Genomic DNA, 23,751 nt, shown 5'->3' with positions numbered 1-23,751 from the left:
TCTTTAAGCGAATAATAAGGTAAAAAGGGCAAAATGTATTTGCTTCAGTGTCTCTTTAAGCCTAAAGACTGCTACATACTTCCAATTTTGGTTGGCCAATCACTGACCAATTTTACCACCTCCATGTACTACGAAAGTTTACCTATACAGTCTATTCATAGTATTTAAAATCTGCTGACCCTCATAATACATGGAGGTGGTAATATTGTCCAATCATTAGCCAATCAAAATTGAAGGTGTTTACCAGGCTTAAAGGGAACCTGAAGTGAGAGATATAAGGAGGCTGCCGTATTTATTTCAGCCCTGCTGATCTATGATTTCAGTAGCGTCGAACACCTGAAACAAGCTTGCAGATTATCTTGAGATTTTTGTCAGAAAAATCTCATCTGCATGCTTGTTTATGGTCTATGGCTACAAGTATTAGAGGATCAGAAGGACAGCCAAGCAACTGACAATTGTTTAAAAGGAAATAATTATGGCCAGTTGGCCACTTCCATATCCCTCTCACTTCAGGTTTCATTTAACAATAACTTACCCCCTACCATGTCCCTAATCATAAGCATCAAAGTGAAGCTCTACCTTCTTCGAAACAATACTTTGCAAATCATACCTATACAGCAGCTGCCGCATTATTGCAGGGCTGTGGAGTTGGAGTCGAAGAGTCGGAGTAATTTTTGGGTACCTGGAGTCGGGAGAAAATGCACCGACTCCTAATGAATTTAAACTGTAATTAAAATTGAAAATAAGATAAAATGTTACATTTCTCAGATAATAGTCATCATAAATAATTTATATATACAGTAATAGCTGTGCTTAGTCCACAAAAATGAAATAAACCAATCAAAATTATTGTAGCTGTGTCACTAAAAGATAGTCAATGAGATGGAAATAATTCTGTGTTGATGCTGGTTTATGAAAATGTACGCTTTGCTCATGAAATCAAATAATTTGATATGTTAAAATTTGGTTTGGTGACTACAAATTAAAGGGTACCTGAGATGGATGAAAAGAAAAGTTTTATACATACCTGCAGCTTCCTCCAGCCCTTTCAGGCTAATCAGTCCCTCGCTGTCCTCCTCCACCACCTGGATCTTCTGCTATGAGTCCCTCTCGGTAATTCAGTCAGTCAGTGCAGTCCGGCCACGTGCCGCTCCGACAGCTAGGAATATTCTGCACCTGCGCAATCGGTGCTGCGCATGTGTAATACGCTCCCAGAGGCGGTGTGTGTGCATGCGCACTACGCCCGACTAGCACAAGTACCTGGACCCATAGCAGAAGATCCAGGTGGTGGAGGAGGACAGCGAGGGACTGATTAGCCTGAAGGGGGCTGGAGGAAGCCCCATGTATGTATAAAACTTTAATTTCATCTGTCTCAGGTTTACTTTGTTGCACAGTAGTACTATACTCTACATATGCACTCCCCACAGAGCTGCAGGGAATCCAATGAGAATGTTGTGCACATTGAACACAGAGGTGTTGTCTATCACCCATAAACCTGGTTCAGATTGTACATGAAGAATGTGTAATAGAGGAAGAATAGCCTCATTCTCCTGCAGAGTACCTGCACATCCCTCTTACATGTACCCACAGTTACATTGCCTAGGGCCTGTTAGATGTTCTTTGTTCCTGTCTTCTACAAGTACTCTTACCAAGGACTAGTTTTAGTCTATGACTGACAGTATTAGAGGCAGAAGATCAGCCGGCTAGCCAGGTAACTGGTATAGTTTAAAAGGGAATAAATATGGCAGCCTCCATATCCCTCTCACTTCAGTTGTATTTTAAAATTCCTAAGCATTTGGCAGTTGAGATGCATTTCATGTTACATACTTTCAATCAACAAGATTGCAATATGCAAATTAGAGGAGTCGGAGTCGAGGAGTCGGTGGAATCCTAACCTGAGGAGTCGGGTGTTGGTGGATATTGGTACCGACTCCACAACCCTGCATTATTGTTATGCTTATTAGGTTTAGTCAATACTTAAATTTTCATCAGGGGGAGGTTAAGTTTATACACCAGGAAAGGGGGGGTAAAGGGAACATGAACTATGAAGGATATATATTTTGTCTTTTAAAATAATAACAGTTGCCTGACTCTCCTGCTCATCCTGTGTCTCTAATTCTTTTAGTCACAACCCCTCAACAAGCATGCAGATAAGGTGCTCTGACTAGATTAGCTGCATGCTTGTTTCAGGTGTGTGATTTAGCCACTACTGCAGCCAAAGAGATCAGCAGGACTGACAAGCAACTGGTATTGTTTAAAAGGAAACATCCATATCCCTCAGTTAAGGTTCCCTTTAAGGTTAGGGATCGGCAGGGGTAGTGGTTAGGGCAGAGCCAGTTCTAGACTTTTTGCAGCCTGAAGCAGTACATTGTGAGGACACAAACCATCCCCCACCCCCCGATGTGTGAGTGCAAGCCCGGACCGCATCTGATCCTCAGGATACCACGTATGTGCTGCACCTGCACTGCATCTCTCAGAAGATTAGTGATGGGATTACCAGCCACACGTAAAGTCCTGCTTCCTCTCTGACTACAGCGGTGCCTCATGTGACCCGGCAGCATGTAACAGGTTACATGAGGCATCACTGTAGCCATGGATACAGGATGCTGGATGGGCGAATAAAGATCACATCACTGGAATACTGAGAGCAGGTGAGTGAAGTGGTGCCACGCTACTAGGGACGGGAAGCCTGAGCAGGGGAACATTTGGGTAGGCGAGCCATCTTGCCGCCCTCTAATTGTTACCACCCTGAAGCACATGATTTGCGTTGATTCATGGATAAAATGCTCTTGGGTTAGGTTTAAGCAAATAATGTTTAATAAACACTGATAAAGCCATCGAAAACAGCATTGCAAGGAAGAAACAAGGGAACGCTAGTGCATCTCCCATTGCTGGCTCCAAACTACTGGCAACTCCTAAAAGCGTTCCAAGCATCAATCACTGTCCCACGGCAAGTGGCAAAAGAAGCAGATGCATATCCAGACTCCTAATTAAGGAGATCTGTCTCTGAACAGGTCAAATACGGAAGGTGTAGGATGATGGTTCGGATGATGCTTTGTTGGCAGCGAAAAAAATCTACACCCTGTATATGTGACCGTATTACTCAACTATACATTCTGCATCAAACATACCTTACACCGGCTAAGTTGCATAAATTTGATCCCTCTTCGTCAGACATGTCCAAAATGCCAATCTACCTCTCCATCCTTTCTTCATTTAATTTGGGGTTGCCCACACTTATCAGACTACTGGACACGTCACAAAATTCCTTCATGACAAAATGGGCTGCCCTGTCCCGCTGGACCCTATACTATGTTTATTGGGAGTCATACAAGATGAGGGTCTGGACTCTTCTTTAAAGACCCTCATGACCGAATCACTGTTTATGGCTAGACACGAGGTGGCATGTAGATGGCTTGCGCCCACACCCCCTCTGGTCGCCAACTGGATAAAAAGAGTAAATAACTCCTTACCATATAAGAAACTTATTTATATCCACAGAGGCAGGGCCCCCCAAGTTCCACTTAATCTGGGATATGGAAAAACTGATACATAGCCAATCCCCCCTCATACAACCAAACCACTTATATGCTGCTGCTCACTGCCATTATTACCTATGTACCCTAATGGTGTGTACACACTTGAAAGATAAATGAAAGATATCAGCCCAATTTTACCCCCTTCCATGTAGTATGAGAGCCATACTCTATACAGTCTATTCTATGGAGCTGAACTCCCCATCAGATAAAATCTTTGCAAGATGCTGCACACAAAGATGCTGTAGACATTCAAAAGATCAGTATCTGCAAAAGATCAGTTCCTGCAAAAGATCTGTTCCTGCAAAATGCACTTATAGTCTATGATATCTGCAGATCCTCATACACACCTTGTTGGCGCGGCTGTGATAGGAGTTATCACGGTTTAGTGAATCAAGTCCCATGTGTGTTAGCTGCTGTTAAAAAACACTTTTTCAGCATACAATCGGATAGAGAAAACTCAGAATGTGCAGAATAATCCTGCAGGTTGTCAGTTTTTTTTTGTTTGCTTTTTTGTTTCTGAGCACGAAAAATGCATTAAGTGTGAATTAACCCATTGATTAACAGGAGTTCTCAGTTTTTCTGTGCAAAAAACACGCACGAAAACAGTCAGGTGTATCCCCTGCCTGAGGGCTCTTTCACATTACATAACGCTTGTAGGAGCAGATTTCCTGCAAACGTTATGATCTGCGGCGTGACGTCGGGATGTTGCGGTGCAATGCCTATTAGCGCCGGTAGTTCTTAATTCACCCGCCGGTGCCAGGTGCGCAGTCCTGCTACGCACCAACACGCTCCGTTATATGTGAAAGGTAAAATTAAAGTCTATGGACTAATTTTACCTTAGTTAACGCAAATTGACTTTGCGTCAAAACGTCAGAAATCAGCTCTGGTGTCTGGTGTGAAAGAGCCCTTAGAGCTCTTTCACATCTGAGCTGATTTTGTGCGTTTTGACGTAATGGCCATTGTGTGCGTTTTCCAAGGTAAATTGAAATTTCATAGACTCATTTTACCCTTCACATCTAACACTGCATTTTTGTGTTTTTTGCCGCTCCGGGAAGCTTTTAATCGTGCGATGCTTGCGTTATGCCTTACAATGTAAATCAATGTAAAACGCGGGTAAAACATGGGTTGACCTTTCACCAATGCTATCTCTGATGCGGAAGAGCCCTTAGAAATCTGGGGTGCTAGATCACTAAGCAATGCTGTGGGAAACCTGTACAAGCCTCTGCTGAGACCTTGCGGAACAATCATTTGTGCTGAATTTTTTATTCATACAATGGTAAAGACTGGTAATAATATAATGCGGTTTTTGCACAGGAAAAATTCGAAGGAAAAAAAAAAAAAACTTTTCACCTTTCAAATTAAATAACCAAAATAGACTTTTATACAATATTCTAATTTTTTGAGAATCGCCTGTATTCAAAGTTGTTGCTTTTTTCTTCAAAAAGGAAGCAGCAATGGTAGGCTACATATTCCACTATTTCAACGGTCAATGACAGCACTTACTGTACATAACTAGTGCAACATAACCATTCCAACTCGCATTGCCAATGGCTGACGTACTGGATTTCTCAAGCCGACACTGGAGCAACAGTATTTTCCAAGGAGATGACAGATGTAGGGAGACAGCCGTCATCATTGCACTGGACTGTGGACAACCCATTCACAAATGAGTGCAATCACAATCCCATATAGATGGATGTAAAGTGAATCAGCCTCCGGTGAGCCTTCAGACCTGTTATGTTCTACTAAACGGATACTTTCAGATGCTGCCCTTTTGTCTTTTACTTATGTACAACCATCAAGGGACAAACAGCCTTCATCATTACTATCTTTTGTATACCATTACATGGCCGGTGTTTTTATTGACTGCAGAACAGCCAAGGAAAAGGAGTCCATTTACCTCTAGGTGCATCTGTGTTTTCAACATATCTTCTGTGGTTTAATGACTGTAGTACGGCAGCACAATGTTCAATAACCCATGCCAACCAATCAGTACTTCTGTAACTCTAGGTGCTTCAAGTCCTACCCCATAGAGCCACATTAATCCATGCCATGCACGGAGGAGGATGAACCTCTGAAACAAGTCTATGCATGTTGGATTATTGTGGCTCTGTACAATTAAGCTGACACATCATTGCATTCCAGAGGATCTGCAGGTGTGTTAAGCTTACAGGGATAACAAAGGGCAGATTTGTATAGTCAGCAGTGATGCATCGTGGGAGACATCCTATGCTCACTCCAATCAGTAATAATTGCAGATACCTTCTGTTTTAACAAGGCAAACTTGTTTTGCTCATCATTTTAGAGTGTTGGAGCAGTGAAAGGTTGCCTTGAGTTCTTTGGTTTTACAGAAAGCTGAGGCCACACAAACCATGCATCAGTTTTACTTCCCTCCTTGTGCTTAATTCAGCAGAATAAGAATTGCCTGGGGCGGGCGATACCTCATTTGAGGAGAAACACTTGTCAGAGCAATAACATTTCTCTGGCTCTCCACAAATCAGTTGTCAAGCTGTCCAAAAATCAAATTACACAAAGGGACTTCACTTCTCGTCTTTCATGGAAAAACTAATTTCCCCTGTACCGCGTGTAAGTAACCCAGACATATGAGTTTTCCAGCACGATATCAGATAAACTGCTTTATAACTCTCACAGGGGACAGGTGGGATTTCAGCCTTTATGAGCTTTCTGGTCTCTGGCGACCACGATTTTTAATACGGAGTTAAAGTGAAGATCGATCCGGGCTGCTGACATCGGTACTAGTCTGTTCATCTTGCTGCTATGATCAATCATTTCTAAGGTCTCACGCCTAACAGCTGCTGACACTGGACATGAAGGGGAGGCAGTATGGAGACAAAATATGTTGTGAGGTCTACACAGCATTTTCATTTTATGGACAAATTTAAAGAGGAACTTAAACAGAGGATTAAACTTCATCCCAACCGGTAGCAGATACCCCCTTTTCCATGATAAATCTTTACATTTTCCTGAATAGATCGGGGGAAGGGGGGGCAGCGGAGGGTGTGCTGTATGGCTAATATTGTGGTGAAACCCCTCCCACAACGTGATGTCATGACCGATAGTCACAGCAGAAGATCAACAATAATCCAAAACGCACACAGCAGCTAGTGTAACGAACGCTATCACTGGCAATGAGTGAGAGTCGGTCATGAGTGAGTATATACCACATTAAGCCAATGACACCAGACCACATCTACCAGCAGCCAACCAGAAACCACTTCCTGCACATCATTCATGCATAGCATTGAGCTAGTTAATCGACTGTAACCCTCTAAAAGAGAGTCCCAAAAGTTTTGCCAATGTATTTCTATGTGTGAGGTAACTTTAGCATCTAAGGCAAAGTTTTGCCTTAGATGCTTGTCTATGGAAATAAAACGGTGCAAGGGATAGGAGGCGTTGTAATGGACGCATAACTGTTGCTAAGCGACCAAAGCACACAGAGCAGTGGAACTTTCCAGAAGCTCCGCGCGGCCAGTCAGAAGCTACAGCGCAGGCATGGAGGGGCAGAGCTAGAAGGGTGTAGCCAGAGGGAACTGGCTGGAACGCGCCAGAGAGCAGAGCGGAACTTAGGAGACAGGAGCAGCGGTGAGGAGTGGGAAAGGAGGCCACGATTGGAGGAAGGCCGCAGCAGTCACCCCGGAGACTAAAGAGGGGACCCGGCGGCCATGCAGAGACTACAGTGGAGCAAGTAAGACAGAGGCAACCCGGCCAGACAGTGACTGGAGGCCAGAGGCAGCGGGCAGAGTCCATCCGAGCTCGTCTGGACAGAAAGGACCCCGGCAGCCAGATGAGTATTAGGCTTGAGAGCCAACTTCAAGTTACAGTGTGTGTTCAGTTAGTAGCCAGTGTTCAGCGGAGGCTCGCTGGGATAGAAATATAGCAACCCAGAACCTGAAGAGGCCAGTTCTGCTCAAAGTGCAAAAGCTTTAAAGAGACCTTGTGTTGATGATACAATTGTTGATGCAAGATAGAGCTGCCCAGCTTAAGTGAAGAAATCTTCTGCCACTTATATAAAGAGCGTTGAGAGTAAAAGCCTTGCTGTCACCAAGAGACATTAACAGCCTCCATAAGTATCCCGCAGAGCTGACACAGCCCCCCGCTTGTATTAAGTCCTGTTATAGAGACATTGTTACTGTCAAGTCCGTTTCAAGTCAAGAGTTAAAGTTCATGTACTCTTCTGTGCTATGTTCTGAAGTGTTACTGAGAGTTTGATACAAGAAGTGAACCAAAGTGTGATTTATGCATATTACTTAAGTACATGGTCCTAAAGAAACCGGAAATTACTAAGGCCGTGAGAGTAAAGAGAACCTGTCAGTATTACAGAAGATAAATGAAAGAGGAGGAGTTGCATTGAGTCTTGTGATACTAAAAGTGTGCTACAGTAAGAAGTGAACTGACATCTGACCAAGATACAGAATTAACTTACTTGGAGTACCAGTTTTGCAACAACTCTAAATTAGAGCTTATTCAGCCTAAAAGTCAAAGTGCACTAAAAGAGAGTTATATTGTGAAAGAGTGATTTGGGTGGCATAGCTGGATGCGTTGGTCACTTTATATTTTATTTTGTTTACTTTTATTTTCCTAACCTTTTGTTTATTTGATTTATATTTTAATTTGTTTGTTATTTTGGGAGGCCCTGTCCAGAGAGGTGTGAAGTGTAAAGTGGGTTTGTGGTAGATCAACAAGGGTAAAGAGTCTACGATTTGGCATACTTTGCATGCGAATCGACCTAACGATCCATCGAAATCCAAATTGGACATGTTGGAAATAAACGAATAGACGGGAATCGAGCGGGAAATCGAGTGCGCGAACGCATCGTGTGGATCCAGCATAAGAGATCTTTGAGCAAGGTTAACATCCTTTTTGGGATCAGCCAACGAACTGTGCAACTATACAGTACCATCTTTAAGAAATGTCACGAGTTCCCCCAAGGTTTTGCTGAGCAATATAGTTTGGACTTTGTTGCAAGGGACTGAGAACTGTTTAGGAACTGAAATTGCTCAGTAGACCATCCCCTTCCCCAGCCCACGCCCCAACAGTGGTACTGTGATGTGGACATGCTGTGAAGTGATTGATTGTTGTGCAGGAAGACCTTTGTAGCTCAAATTTCTTGTATGGTTTGTGTGTGGCTTGGCCTTTTTGTTCCGCTGCATTTGCCAGTGCACCGGCTGTGAAGACTGGGAGGTCGTGTACTTTGGTCTGTGATGTGCAGGGGAGGTGTGTTGTGTTGTTGAGGTGTTGCTGGTTGATTGAGGCTGGCAGTGACCACCGTTGGGTCGCAGATAAGTCTTTGATGGTTTCATCTGAGTAGGTGTCTGGTGGATTCCTCTCAGCCAGGGCCTGGTGCTAACGTTTAAACCACAGTCAGCGTCATCGACGTAACACATAAGAGGAACGCATATTCACACGCGTCCGCCTCTTAGAGTTGGCACCATTAGCGGCTTTCCACATGTCCATAGGAATACAGGAAGCTTCAACTGCCAGACTGTGCAGGCTGTTGTATGTCTGCAGATGTGCTGGGGATGTCATCTGCAACCTTAGAGGAAATCAAATTCTCACACGGACTTCCGTAACTGCTAGAATCATTGCAGTCTTGCAGAGCAGGTGAGTTCATGCAACCAGTTATTTCATGTCTACTTGAACGAGAACAGGAGTAGAGAACGGTCCCATAAACATAACATGTATGGAAATTATACAAATAATTAGAAACTGTATCTTAATGCTGAATTGGATCAATCACTGCTGATGGGTTCCCACCTCTCCTCAGGCTAGAAACCCCTACCTAACAGTTTGGAGTCCCCAAGTGCTCATCTCCACCGGCAGCTGAATTGGAAGGTGACAGCAAGACTGATTCCAGTGAATTGAAAGGATCCAGCATCCACAGTAACCAAAAAGACTGGAAGAGACAGAAAGCAAACTTTGGTTCATGTTATTACCTTTTTTTAACTGTTGGCTATATTATTTATTGGCTAAGTTTTTATTTTATTTTTTTTATATAATGTTTAGTGCACTCTTTTCTTCTTTCTTATGATACAAAATCATTTGAGGCTATTCTCCTGTTCTGAGTACATATAGCATTAAATCCACCTCTAGGTGCTACCGTAGAAGTATTGAGTTCAGTAAGAGTAGATATGGCACCGTGCACAAGATCGCTGTATAGGTTACTAAGGGAGTGCAAATAGCCAAATCACATTGAGATAGTTCCACTTAAGAGGAAAAAGAGGCCTTGCACATCCCTATTAAAACTTCACTTTTAATTCAAATCCAATAAAACAGGCATACATTACATCTCCAAGTCGTGGAAAGAGAGGTACAGGCAGTTTAGGGAGGTCAACAGCCGTTTCGCGCTGATTAGGTGCAGTGGCGCATCATCAGGACAACCCTATCAAATAAAGCATCACATTTAGTCTTTGCAGAGGGGCGGACCTTTGACTGAGATAAATGTTTGTAAAATCGTATCCCTCATGGGGCTCTCCCTACCGCCTTATATTTTTTTTAAAGTAGCTATAGTCCAGTATTTGCGTACCTCTCTTTCCATTAGGTTGTAAAGTCTGCTCTTAAGACTCTTCAACTCCTGGGGATGGGGGGGGGGGGGGGGGGGGGGAATTGAGATAACATCAACATCCTTATCCTCTTTCAAAAAAAAAAAAGAGTCCACATCCTTCCGTCCCTCCCTGAATAAACTTCAGTCCCACATTTGTGTCTGTCAGTAGCAATACAACCTGGGGCAAATTAGCAGTGGCCCTTTACTGACCTGAAACTGATCTACAACCTCACATTTTTACATTATAAGAATTATGACCAAGTAGATACATACCTCGCTGTGAGTCCGTTATAAGGAAAAAAAACAGGAACCATTATATATGACATCCTAAAGCCAAGTACTTGATATTAATGGGTTGTAGTGAATCACAGCAGCCTGCGTGCATAATAATGACTGGGTGAGCTGAAAACAGCACCGCAAATAGGCTCAAATGTCCTTATTCTCACACTTGTATAATATTCCAGCAACATATGATGTAAAAATGATTAAATAGTAGCAAAGAGGACCAGAAAACCAAGAATAATCCGGAAGTCAGACCTGCCCTTGGCTCAGCACCTTTTTGTGATTTGCTGGGAAACTGGGACCCATCCTGTCCCCCTGGCCCCTGAAAAAGTATAGAAAAATAGATGACATACGCTTCTGATTAAGTCATCTTGTTGCTAACAGCTACTGCCCGAGACTCCTTGAGGCTGGGATCACACGAGAAATTTGGACTCATTTTCCCGGATATCGAAATTGCAATAAATTGAATGCCAGTGTAAGAATGAAAAATCTCAGATTTTTTCATAAAAATCGCTAGTGAATGCGATTGCTGTCAGCTGACTATCGGCTGCTACCTGTGGAAACACACAAAAATTGCCAGCAGAAAACCTTGTCCAGTTTTCGCGGACTCAAATATGATCCTTCCTTTATTTTGGGAATACACGGTAAGATTCTGAGCTATTCGTAATATTGTAGACGCGAGTATCAGGGCATGGACCTTTTTGGACCATGCACCAGTAGTACTGACCATTAACGGGGTGGGCATAAATACTAAAACGAAGATTTGGAATTTGCAGAAAGATCTATTAAAAGATGAATTAGTGGCAACCGAAATTCAACAAGCAATTGTTGATTTTTAGAATATTAACAACTCCCCGGAAATGTCAGGAAAGTTATTATGGGATACCCTAAAGAGTGTACTCAGAGGTATATTTATCAGACACCAAGGTAGAAAGACGAGAAAAAAAATGTAACGCAAGACTACCTACTAAAAGAACTAAATCGGTTGGAAAAAGCCCTTGAGACAAATCCGCAAGGAAATGTATAGATAAAGTGGAATAGAGTTAGGACCGAAATCAACAGAATATTGGATGATTTCTGCATGAAACCAATAGTCAAGAAAGCGTCTGATGGTCTGGTATAAATTCTAAGTGTGGCAATATTAATTGTAAATGTGTAGGCATCGTCTTGTCACACCATCCGAGTTAAGTGCAAGGGTTGTAGGCACTAGCGTTGTGACCCGCACCAGGTGGGGTGACCCTAGCCGCCCTAGAGGAGGTGCGCTGTATGGAGGGGAGAGCCGCAGCCGCGGGGAGGGCAGCCCGACCTCTCCCTCCCTCTCCCACGGCTGCCCTCCATGCTCCCCACCCCAAACTTCATAGAGCAATGCGCGGGGAGCCTGTACTAAACGACTCACCTCCCTCCGTTCCTATCGCCGCTCAGTCGCCGCTGGTCCTCTGCTCTTTGCATATGCTGATACACACACTGCTTCCTGTTTAGCCGGAAGCAGTGTGTGTATCAGTGTATGCGGAGAGCTAGGAGAAGACCAGCGGCGACTGAGCGGCGATGGGAACGCAGGGAGGTGAGTCGTTTAGTACAGGCTCCCCTGCGCATTGCTCTATGAAGTCTGGGGGGGGGGGGGGGGAGCACGGAGGGCAGCCGTGGGAGAGGGAGGGAGAGGTCGGGCTGCCCTCCCCACGGCTGCGGCTCTCCCCTCCATTAGGGGGGCACCTACCTACCACTGGGGGGCAGCTACCTACCTCACCTATACTGGGGGAACCTACCTAATCTAACCTACACTGGGGGAGCAGTTACCTATCTAACCTATACTGGGGGGCAGCTACCTATCTAACCTATACTGCGGGGCACCTACCTATCTAACCTATACTGGGGGGCACCTACCTAATCTAACCTATACTGGGGGGCACCTACCTAATCTAACCTATACTGGGGGGCAGCTACTATCTAACCTATACTGGGGGAACCTACCTTATCTAACCTATACTGGGGGGGGGGGCAGTTACCTATCTAACCTATACTGGGGGGCAGCTACCTATCTAACCTATACTGGGGTACACCTACCTAATCTAACCTATACTGGGGGGCAGCTACCTAATCTAACCTATACTGGGCAGTAGCTACCTATCTAACCTATACTGGGGGACACCTACCTATCTAACCTATACTGGGGGCAGCTACCTATCTAACCTATAATGGGGGGCACCTACCTAATCTAACCTATAATGGGGGGCACCTACCTAATCTAACCTATAATGGGGGGCACCTACCTAATCTAACCTATACTGGGCAGCAGCTACCTAACCTATACGGGGGACAGCTACCTATCTAACCTATACTGGGGGGCACCTACCTAATCTAACCTATACTGGGGGGGTACCTACCTAATCTAACCTATACTGGGGGGTACCTACCTAATCTAACCTATACTGGGGGGCAGCTACCTATCTAACCTATACTGGGGGGGCAGCTACCTATCTAATCTATAGTGGGGGGCCCCTACCAATCTAACCTATACTGGGGGCAGCTACCTATGTAATCTATACTGGGGCACCTACCTTTCTAACCTGTATTGGGGGCACCTACCTACCTACCCTATACTGGTGGCAACTATACTGGCTACCTATATTGGAGGCACCTACCTAACTAACCTATACAGGGGGCACCTACCTATCTAACCTATGCTGGGGACAACTATTATGGCTACCTATATTAGCCCACGGCCTTACAGTTACATTACAGTTACCCCCACCCATGTGATGTCATGTCCACACCCATTTTTTTGCCGTTGCGCGCTTTACTTTTTTTGGGGGGGGGGGGGGGTGTCGGTAAAATATCCACACCGGGTGAAAGGGTGGGAATTAGATCCTTTGGGTTAAAATAATGGAAAAGGAAGGAAAACTGATATTGTTTGAAAGATCAGATCATAGTAGGTCATAGGGGAGGAGAATATCATCGTTAGTACTAGTATGATTGGTTTATAGGGGTGGTGTGGGAAGAGGTGCCTGCATATATAAATACACTTCTATATAAAAATAGGAATATTTGCTTCTAATACATGCTTTGAAATAAGAACTAAGTAGAGGATTAACTATGGTGATCATTTTAACATATTTTAGGAGTTACTTTTATAACAAAATGCAATAGTGTGCTATGTAATAGGATTGTATTGCGGCCAGCTTGAGGGCTGTGGGGGGAGGCGTAACGTAACGTAGGGTAGGGAGGCAGTGATACGCAGGTCATATCATCTCACAGTACGCACCAGGCTCCAAGCCCCTGATGAGTCACTGAGTGACGATTTGGATGGGGCGGAGCCTGATGCGGAAGTGAGACTAGCTTGTCAGAAGGAGCGGCAGCAACGAGGCAAACCACGGGACGCTAATACCACCGAGCGCGCAGCAGAGGTGTAGCGGAACAGGCACACAGAGCCCACCAGCCTGGCCAACACTACAGGGGAGAGCCCATTTTTATACATTGCTCAATGCCTACAAATGATATCAGGATATGAGGGTGCAACTCGATTTTATTAATAAACTTATTTTAGCGATATTACACTATATGAGAATCTTTTTATTGAGGTGCACTGAGATAAGGAAGTACATTTGGAGTGGAGACTGAAGAAATTCTGCCAGAGTGGTGGGGATTGACCCGGAAATGGTCCCAAGGCTCTGATAGACCCCTGGCCGGGTCAGCAACTACGGTGGTGGCCAGCTGTTTATATGAAGAGTCTGCAGGAAGTCAGATGGAGTAAAGTATAGATGAAATAACTGCAAGGAAACATATATTGGATGTGTATGGACTACTAATCTTGGCGGCAAGGTTTTATTAGAGTGGACATTAATATACCGTGATCGCCACCTCCTGTTTGCTGATAATACAAAAATGTGTTATACATACCTGGGGCTTCCTCCAGCCCCATACGCTCCGATCACTCCCACACCGCCGACTTCAGCCTTCCCGCAGCTTCAGTGCTGGGTCCCCGCACTTCCATCAGTCGGGCTAGTCTACGCAGGAGAAGTGCGCCCTCTACATATCTCTCCAGCGGCAGCCGGATACGCAAAGAGCGCACTTCTCTTACATCAGACTGGCTCCGACTGACGGAAGTGCGGGGACCCAGTATCGGAGCTGCGGGAAGGCTGAGGATTTCGAAATAAGATGCTGTGGACTGATGAAACTAAAATTGAGTTATTTGGGCATAACAAGGGGCGTTATGCATGGAATACAGCACTCCAAGATAAACACCTGCTACCTACAGTAAAATATGGAGATGGATCCATCATGCTGTGGGGCTGTGTGGCCAGTGCAGGGACTGGAAATCTTGTTAAATTTGAGGGACGCATGGATTCCACTCAGCATCAGCAGATTCTGGAGACCAATGTCCAGAAATCAGTGACAGAGCTGAAGCTGCACCAGGCCTGGATCTTTCAACAAGACAATGGCCTCAATTCACTAAACTTATCTCCTGTCTTTAATAACTCTTCTAGAGTTGTTACCATGGTGATAAGGCATGTAGTATTCAGGAAACATTTTACCTCAGGCAAGCCTAAATTTAACTCTTCTGTCTTTAAATTAACTCTCCAATCCTTAAAATAACTCCAGAGTTAAAGACAGGCTGTTAATTAGCTGCATGTGAAAATAACTACAGAGGAGGTAAATTAACTACAGAGGAGGTAAATTAACTACAGAGGAGGTAAATTAACTACAGGAGAGGTGACTTAAGGAATGAAGAGGTAAGATAACTCTCTCACGTGTGGAGGTAAGTTTTCTCTTGCCTTATTATCTCTAGCATGATCTTAGTGAATTGAGGCCAATGACCCTAAACACTTCTCAAAAGCCACTAAGGCATTCATGCAGAGGAACAAGTACAACATTCTGGAATGACCATCTAAGCACCCAGACCTCAATATAAATTACAATCTGTGGTGTGAGCTAAAGAGAGCTGTCCATGCTTAGAAGCCATCAAATCTGAATGAACTAAAGATGTTTTGTAAAGAGAAATGGTCTAAAATACCTTCAACCAGAATCCAGACTCTCATTGGAAACTACAGGAAGCTTTTAGACGCTGTAATTTCTGCAAAAGGAGGATCTATTAAATATTGATTTCATTTTTTTTTGTGGTGCCCAAATGTATGCACCTGCCTAATTTTGTTTAATCAATTATTGCACACTTTCTGTAAATACAATAAACTTAATTTCACTTCTCAAATATCACTGTGTGTGTCTCCTATATATTTAACTGACAATTTTATTCGTAACAACCAACAATTTATACAGGAAAATCATGACGATTACCGGTAACAAAGGCTGACAAAATCAGATCAGCATGAAATGGTGTAGTGGCAGCAAACAACCTTATGGCATCTAATCACCGTAGGCTTGTTTCTGTCCTTTGACAATTTTACCATGGCCATGTAGTATGAGGGTTTACCTACAAAATCTGCTCATAATATCCAATAATATCTGTTAAACCTCATTCTAAATGGAGATGGTATAATTGGCCAATGATAACTGAAAGTGTGTAGCAGGCTTAACCCTCCCTCCTAATGCCTAACACTGCTCCCCATGTCAGGCGCTCAAACCACCGAATTTAGTAGCCAATTGGCTGGCGATCGCTAGCCAAAGTACTAGGCGAATGACTAGTCATAGGCGATTGGCTAATAGCACCTAAACCTGTTATGCCGAACTACTAGTCGATTGGCTAGTAACAGATGACCAATTCACCTGTCTCAAGCCATGCAGCAGTCCCTCCACAGAATGTTCTATAACAGTGATGGCTAACCTTGGAACTCCAGCTGTGACAAAACTACAAATCCCATCATGCCTCTGCCTCCCCGAGTTATGCTTAGAGCTGTCAGAGTATTGCAATGCCTCATGGGACTTGTAGTTCCACCACAGCTGGAGTGCCAAGGTTAGCCATCACTGTTCTATAAACTACTGCAACTGAACCAACTCAAATATAAAATTTAAGACAGGGTTTGCAGAAGCCTCATTTGGCACAAAAAAAAAAGTCAGGGTATTTTTCCTACACTAAACAAATAAATGTAAATTTGCACCTGAAGTTTGGCTTTAGAACACCTATAAAGAGATACAGTGTATCAACTAGTGCTGTTCAAGAAATGACATCGTAGATGGAATTACAATGAAATCCCAGGCATCCATAAGAACTAGTAAGGGGTAGGTTTATATGAGCACAGAATTTAAAATTCCCTAGATAGTTTTTTCATTAAAATGTATAATTATTTTACCAAGCTGCTTAACACCCATTAGCAGTATGGGTCACGTGATCATTGGCTGCTGCTTCCTGAATAGAACGATTTGGCTCTGTGTACAGATACTGACTCAGGACAAAACCCCAGCTTATTGTGCTAAAGCTGCTCTGACTGGGAGTATAGGAATGGGAAGCACATTACCAAAGGTGGCCATACACCTCTCCATCTGCCACCAGATCAACCATTAAGCCTCATCTACGCAGTACAATTTTCCATCAGAGCTATTAGACGGATCTATTAGTTAACTTCCAACCCGTCCAATCGGATTGCGTTAGATTTTGCAATAGATTTCGGGTACGTATCAAAGCAAAATCTATCGCAAAATTGACCCGAGACAATTTGGATGTCTACACACGATGCAATTTCTTATTAGATGTATCTAATAGATCTGTCTATCTGATGGAAAAGTGTACCGTGTAGATGAGGCTTAAGATAGATCAAATCGGATTAGATAAAGCAGAGTTCCCCAACCCTGTCCTCAAGGCCCACCAACAGTACATGATTTGCAGGAAACCATAAACATTCACAGGTGGGGTAATTAGTGTCGCAGCAGAGCTTATTACCTACCTGTGTGGATTTCCACAAAACATGCACTGTTGGTGGGCCTTGAGGACAGGGTTGGGGAACACTGAGATAGAGGGATCTATTCCCTGCCCACACACTGCAGACCGATTTCCAATAGATTTAAGCATGAAAGCTATTGGAAATCATGCTTGTGCCGCTGCCTGCTGGGCTGCCCCGCAATGTATGTAGGTGGGTGGGTCCCTTCCTCGCGCTGACCTGAATCTTCGCCTCCCTCTGGGTGTCCAACATCATTTGGAGAGGTCACCGGGAGCTCTTGTACCATGTGACACCAGCACACAGTGACGTCAGGACATGTGTTGGTGTCACATGGTACAGGCACTCCTAGTGTCAATTCAAAGAGACGCCAGAAATGGGAGGAGACGTGATAGGTGAGCATGCAACACAAAGGGCCGGGGGTCCATCCGTAGCCGGGAAACCAAATGCTGTTTTCACTGCACACCCAATTGAGCCCCTGCGACCAAAATTTTACAGCATGCCCGATCGTTCTAGAAATTGATCAAAGTTATCGGTCAGGTGGCTATGTTGTGGCTGCGATATCTGCCAAATTCGATAATTTTGATTGAATCGCCAGATATCTATGCTGTTAGCTGAGCAATGTATAGGCATCCTAAAGGTGCCATACATGAGGCGACTTGGCGGCCGATCAACAATTCGATACGATTATAATCAATGAAAATCGGTGCTGCCAAATGCATGACCGACAATGCAACCAATTTCAGACCGAGCATGTCGATCAGACATCAGTTCTCCCCAGGGCCATTTAGCCGGGTACCCTGGCTAGTTTTAGAAAGTACCCGGCTGTCATTGGCTCACTTCCTCCTCTGCTATAAGCAGCGTTGTGCAGAAAAGCACCAGCCCTGTATTCTCTCATCTCGCCCCACCCGGCTACTTTTTCAAACCACCCAGCTGGAAAAATTTACATCACACATGCGCCATGCTGGTGGTGTGTATAGGGATAATGGAAGAGCGGTGGATTCAGAAGGCGGACAGGCAATGTATAAATGCCCACGGGGGGGCACATTTCTACCCTAGGGCAGGGGTGTCAAACAAATACAAAGTGGGCCGAAATTGTACACTGGGACCTAGTCGTGGGGCAACCTCAATGTCTACTGGCTGCCTTCCTTATAAAGTTCCCAGGTGGCTCCCCTCCCTCCCCTATACAGTTCCCTGGTGTCTAATGCTTTCTCCCTCCCTCCCCCATATGGCTTCCCTGGTGTTCTAGGGCTTCACTTCTAATACAGCTTCCCTGATGGTCTAGAGTGGGCCAAACATAATGCAAAGTGGGGAAACCACTAGAGGGCCAAATTCAATGGCTGAGGGCCAGATTCGGCCCATGGGCCAGATTTTGACATGTATGCACTATGGCACAGTGATCTGCAAACTCGGCTCTCCAGCTATTAAGGAACTACAAGTCCCACAATGCATTTGCCTTTATGAATCATGACTGTGGCTGTCAGACTCCCGCAATGCGTTGTGGGACTTCTAGTTCCTTAACAGCTGGAGAGCCAAGTTTGCAGATCACTGCACTAGAGGAACAGCGGCCAGGTGGCATATGCAGTCGATTCCCAAGAGATTGAATTCTAATATCTATCGGAAATCGTCCTGCAGTGTTTGCGCAGCTGACAGATCTTGCTTCCAATCGATCAGAGAGATTTGTCTCTTGTTTGAATCTGCCCATCATCGCTAGATGTATGGCTACCCTAAGTGTTTTTAATTCATTCATTCATTCAATGACAGCGCTAGTGCTCTGTCAAAACGAGATACCATTTTATAACGCTGCTGTGGAATAACAGGGCACACAGCAAACACTGAGCAGAAAAGACCCCCAGGGTGACGTGATAAAATGCCAGAAGCTGTCATGTTTACTTATCAGCAAGGAGTGAGTTAAACAGTAAGGGGTCATTTAACGTCACAGCATGTACGCCAAGATATGGTTTATCGCTATTGAAAACCCCAGCCTGCCTCTAATAATAACTCCCTCCATTTCTGTATTCTGGCCAAAACAGCCATTTACCGAGATATTTTTAATTAAGGTTTTGGAAGAAGTGACTCACTTTAAATCATTTCCCCTCAAAGATAATAATTTTATTTCTCTGGGTAAGGCGTACGTGATGGGAGTGCACAATGACAGAATCCTTCTCACTTGTATTCAGGAGAAATTAAACCAGCAGCTATCCGAATCCATCTAGAGATACTCCAATGCCCAGACAATAGTTTAAGCATTATAATATACAATTATCTTTGCAGGTGTATTAAAAATATTAAAATTAGGTTACATGAGACTTGACTGCTGATTTCTGAAGATATTGGTTACATCTTCAGTAGGGAATACAATTTTGAGTGCCACATAACAGAAAGAAGACACATACGGAAATTTAAAATGGGTAACAAAATTAAGCTACTAATCAAAAAAAAAAAAAAAAAAAAAAAAAAAAAAAAAACACAACTGGGCTTCTTTCATTTGAAAAAGAAATGACTTAGAGGGGATCTAATTAATATGTATAAATACAGTGGCAAAGTATTCGGCCCCCTTGAAGTTTTCCACATTTTGTCACATTACTGCCACAGACATGAATCAATTTTATTGGAATTCCACGTGACAGACCAATACAAAGTGGTGTACACGTGAGAAGTGGAATGAAAATCATACATGATTCCAAACATTTTTTTTAAAAATAAAAAACTGCAAAGTGGGGTGTGCATAATTATTCACCCCCCTGAGTCAATACTTTGTAGAACCACCTTTTTCTGCAATTACAGCTGCCAGTCTTTTAGTGTATGTCTCTACCAGCTTTGTACATCTAGAGACTGAAATCCTTGCCCATTCTTCTTTGCAAAACAGCTCCAGCTCAGCCAGATTAGCTGGACAGCGTTTGTGAACAGCAGTTTTCAGATCTTGCCACAGATTCTCGATTGGATTTAGATCTGGACTTTGACTGGGCCATTCTAACACATGGATATGTTTTGTTTTAAACCATTCCATTGTTGCCCTGGCTTTATGTTTAGGGTCGTTGTCCTGCTGGAAGGTGAACCTCCGCCCCAGTCTCAAGTCTTTTGCAGACTCCAAGAGGTTTTCTTCCAAGATTGCCCTGTATTTGGCTCTATCCATCTTCCCATCAACTCTGACCTATTTCCCTGTCCCTGCTGAAGAGAAGCAGTCCCAGAGCATGATGCTGCCACCACCATATTTGACAGTGGGGATGGTGTGTTCAGAGTGATGTGCAGTGTTAGTTTTCCGCCACACATAGCGTTTTACATTTTGGACAAAAAGTTCCATTTTGGTCAGATCTGACCAGAGCACCTTCTTCCACATGTTTGCTGTGTCCCCCACATGGCTTGTGGCAAACTGCAAACGGGACTTCTTATGCTTTTCTGTTAACAATGGCTTTCTTCTTGCCACTCTTCCATACAGGCCAACATGGTGCATGACTAATAGTTGTCCTATGGATAGATTCCCCCACCTGAGCTGTAGATCTCTGCAGCTCGTCCAGAGTCACCATGGGCCTCTTGACTGCATTTCTAATCAGCAGTCTCCTTGTTCGGCCTGTGAGTTTAGGTGGATGGCTTTGTCTTGGTAGGTTTACAGTTGTGCCATACTCCTTCCATTTCTGAATGATCACTTGAACAGTGCTCCGTGGGATGTTCAAGTCTTTGGAAATCTTTTTGTAGCCTAAGCCTGCTTTAAATTTCTCTGTCTAGTGTGTTCTTTGGACTTCATGGTGTTGTTGCTCCCAATATTCTCTTAGACAACCTCTGAGGCCGTCACAGAGCAGCTGTATTTGTACTGACATTAGATTACACACAGGTGCACTCTAGTCATTAGCACTGTCTATAAGCAATTGACTGCACTCAGACCAAAGGGGGCTGAATAGCACACCCCACTTTTCAGTTATCTATTTGTAAAAAAATGTTTGGAATCATGTATGATTTTCGTTCCACTTCTCACATGTACACCACTTTGTCTTTCACGTGGGATTCCAATAAAATTGATTCATGTTTGTGGCAGTAATGTGACAAAATGTGGAAAACTTCAAAGGGGCCGAATACTTTTGCAAGCCACTGTACATAGAAAAGCAATATGAAAGCTTAGCAAATGAGAATGTTATCCCTATCTCTGTACAAAGGACTAGAGGTCATGAACTACATATAGAGGAAATAAGATCTTACCACCTGTTTTAAAAAGGGGTTCTTCGCAATAACTATGGTTAAGATGTGGAAAGTACTGCATAAAGTAATTATGCCCAGTTCTATTTACTAGGAATTAAAAAGTGGTTAAATGTAAAGGCATTCACAAGAACTAGACTATAAATACTAAACAGTAAATATACAAAGCTCTCAACAATCTCTCTCCTAGTTTTCGGTATCAGTCATATGCACAGCAGGGTTAGTAGCAAGACTCATTTCATCTTAGAAACTTGTAAGCTAACACAACTATAGCCACATGATTCTCTGCAGAGCCTGTGACATGGGAGTGTCTAAGTTTGTTACCAGTCAATGAATTATTCCAGGTGAGGAAAATAAGTAACAAAAGTCGCATCCCATGCAGCTAATTACTCCTGCAACTAGATGAGGAGTTTCTAGGCTCTACAACTCTGTATTCCACAAAGTACAGATTTGATGGAAGACAAAGATCTAGAGCAGTGCCCCCAAGATGCTGTTACAGATCTCAACCTGAATCAGCTCCTAAGTCAGAACACTGTCTCTGTCCCCTGACCTCCATCCTCCGTCACCTCTGCGCCCTGTTCCTGCTTATACAAGTGTAAAAGACATTTTTTCTTTGAATTTTTTTAAATCAATTTTCTCAAAAACCACAAGCCCAACTTGAAAAAAATTTTTTTGACCTGTTCCCACTGAATCTATGCCATTCGTTCAGCGTCCAGAAGTTGGAGACTAACTGTATTGTTTATTATTTTGAACACAAATGGTTTTGGGACTTATTTTAAATAAACGTTTTACATATAAATATTTAGCATATGTAGGTAGGGGGTCAAAAAATGACCACCTTTCCCTATTTACCTGAGGAGGGGGGTTGATATGTGGAGACCCCTTATTATTAGGAGGAAGTGATGCTCAGTGAATGCTCATCACCAGTCCTAAGGGTAACAACCAGAGGAGGCAATTAGGATAGTGCTGGAAGAGGAACTGTAGTGAAAATAACATACCCGTATTTTTCCGACTATAAGACGCACCTGACCATAAGACGCACCTAGGTTTAGAGGGCAAAAATCAGGGAAAAAATATATACTAAACCTGGTGCATCCATTGTGAAGGGGCATCTTGTAGATTATGCCACCTTTCTACCTGAACCTGAGCGGTTCTTGCCTTTTTCATGATTGCTAACTCAGTAAAGGACCAGCCCTTAAAGCGTTGCTATCATATAAACCCGGCATAGTGGGGCCTGAACCCTCTATAACAGTAATTATAGATTGATTGTATACCTTGAAATGAATCAGAACACTAAGCATATGATTTTATATAAAAAATTGTATTTGCTTATCATACAGCATATATACAAAATATGAACAGTTCCAAGTAGGGTTTCCTTCTAACAGTATTCCATCTTATCAAGGTCTTTATAGCCAAGCGTTCATCAATCTTCTAAGTACATTCAAAAAGGAATATAACAGTTGTGTTATGTAGAATAAGATCAAAAGTAGTCTCATCTGTATCCATAGCTGTGTATCTAGTAGCTGTGTAAAACTTGTAGTAATCTTCTTAAAGAAATAGCATAAAAAAATAACTTCTAAAAAAACTTCTTGCTAACATCTTAACAAAACTTAATGCTGAAAAATTAATAAAGTAAATCATCAGAATATTAAGCATATTACCTCTTCTCTGTTATCTCTTCAGCATCTAGAACCACATGTGGGAAGGTAGCTTCTGCCTCATGTGTCTTCTCAGGAGATTGTTGGGCTTCTGCAAACTATGAGCTTTCAGCTCCTACTTTTATAGGGATAGGAAGCAATATGGCTGCCTAATCTGGAATTTCCCCAATTCTCAGGTTCTGATTGGCTAAAGCTTCCATGCGTCAATGCTTTACCATGTTTTGAATACCTAAATCATACTATTATTGTTTATAAATTCTGATCAGGTCATTTCTGACGCAGTTGATTAAAAATGAACGTCACCAGCCATCTTGTCTGCTGGTTGACTTTTTTCCCAAGACACAGACTAAACAATGTCATTTATGATGCATTTCTGATAATATCCCCTTCTGCTAATTAGTTTTTGGAATGTGTCTGTACTTTCCCAGGTCAGGTTGACACTATAACACTGTACACAGACCTGTAAGAGCCTTCAACAATTTAAGGCTTATTGAAGCATACAGGGCTTCTAATATACTTATTTAAATATAAAGATTATTATATAATTCTTCTTAAAACAATCATATAAGAAATAATTGCATATTAAATCTTAATAATATAAAATCATGTTCTATATATTTGCCTTTCTAATAAAATAAAAATAATGTCCACCGGCAGAGGTCAGCATTTCATCATGTAAATAACAAGCAATA

General features: G+C 43.1%; 1 protein-coding gene across 10 annotated transcripts in view; it reads right to left on the bottom strand.

The window, feature by feature from the left end:
* The window catches only part of TMEM91 (transmembrane protein 91), a 510,612-nt gene that overhangs the window by 436,527 nt on the left and 50,334 nt on the right, over positions 1-23,751 (bottom strand). The window contains exon 1 of one of the 10 annotated variants that reach the window (XM_068250634.1): positions 611-685. The exons of the other annotated variants lie outside the window; for them this stretch is intronic. The gene's annotated coding sequence lies outside the window, so the exon portion shown is untranslated. Of the gene's footprint in view, positions 1-610; positions 686-23,751 lie in introns of those variants that run through there. 10 annotated transcript variants of the gene reach the window in all.

This window comes from Hyperolius riggenbachi, chromosome 8 (assembly GCF_040937935.1).
Source record: "Hyperolius riggenbachi isolate aHypRig1 chromosome 8, aHypRig1.pri, whole genome shotgun sequence".
Lineage (NCBI taxonomy): Eukaryota > Metazoa > Chordata > Amphibia > Anura > Hyperoliidae > Hyperolius > Hyperolius riggenbachi.
The sequence above is the reverse complement of the archived record's forward strand: the minus strand, read 5'-3'. Positions and strand labels throughout refer to the sequence as shown.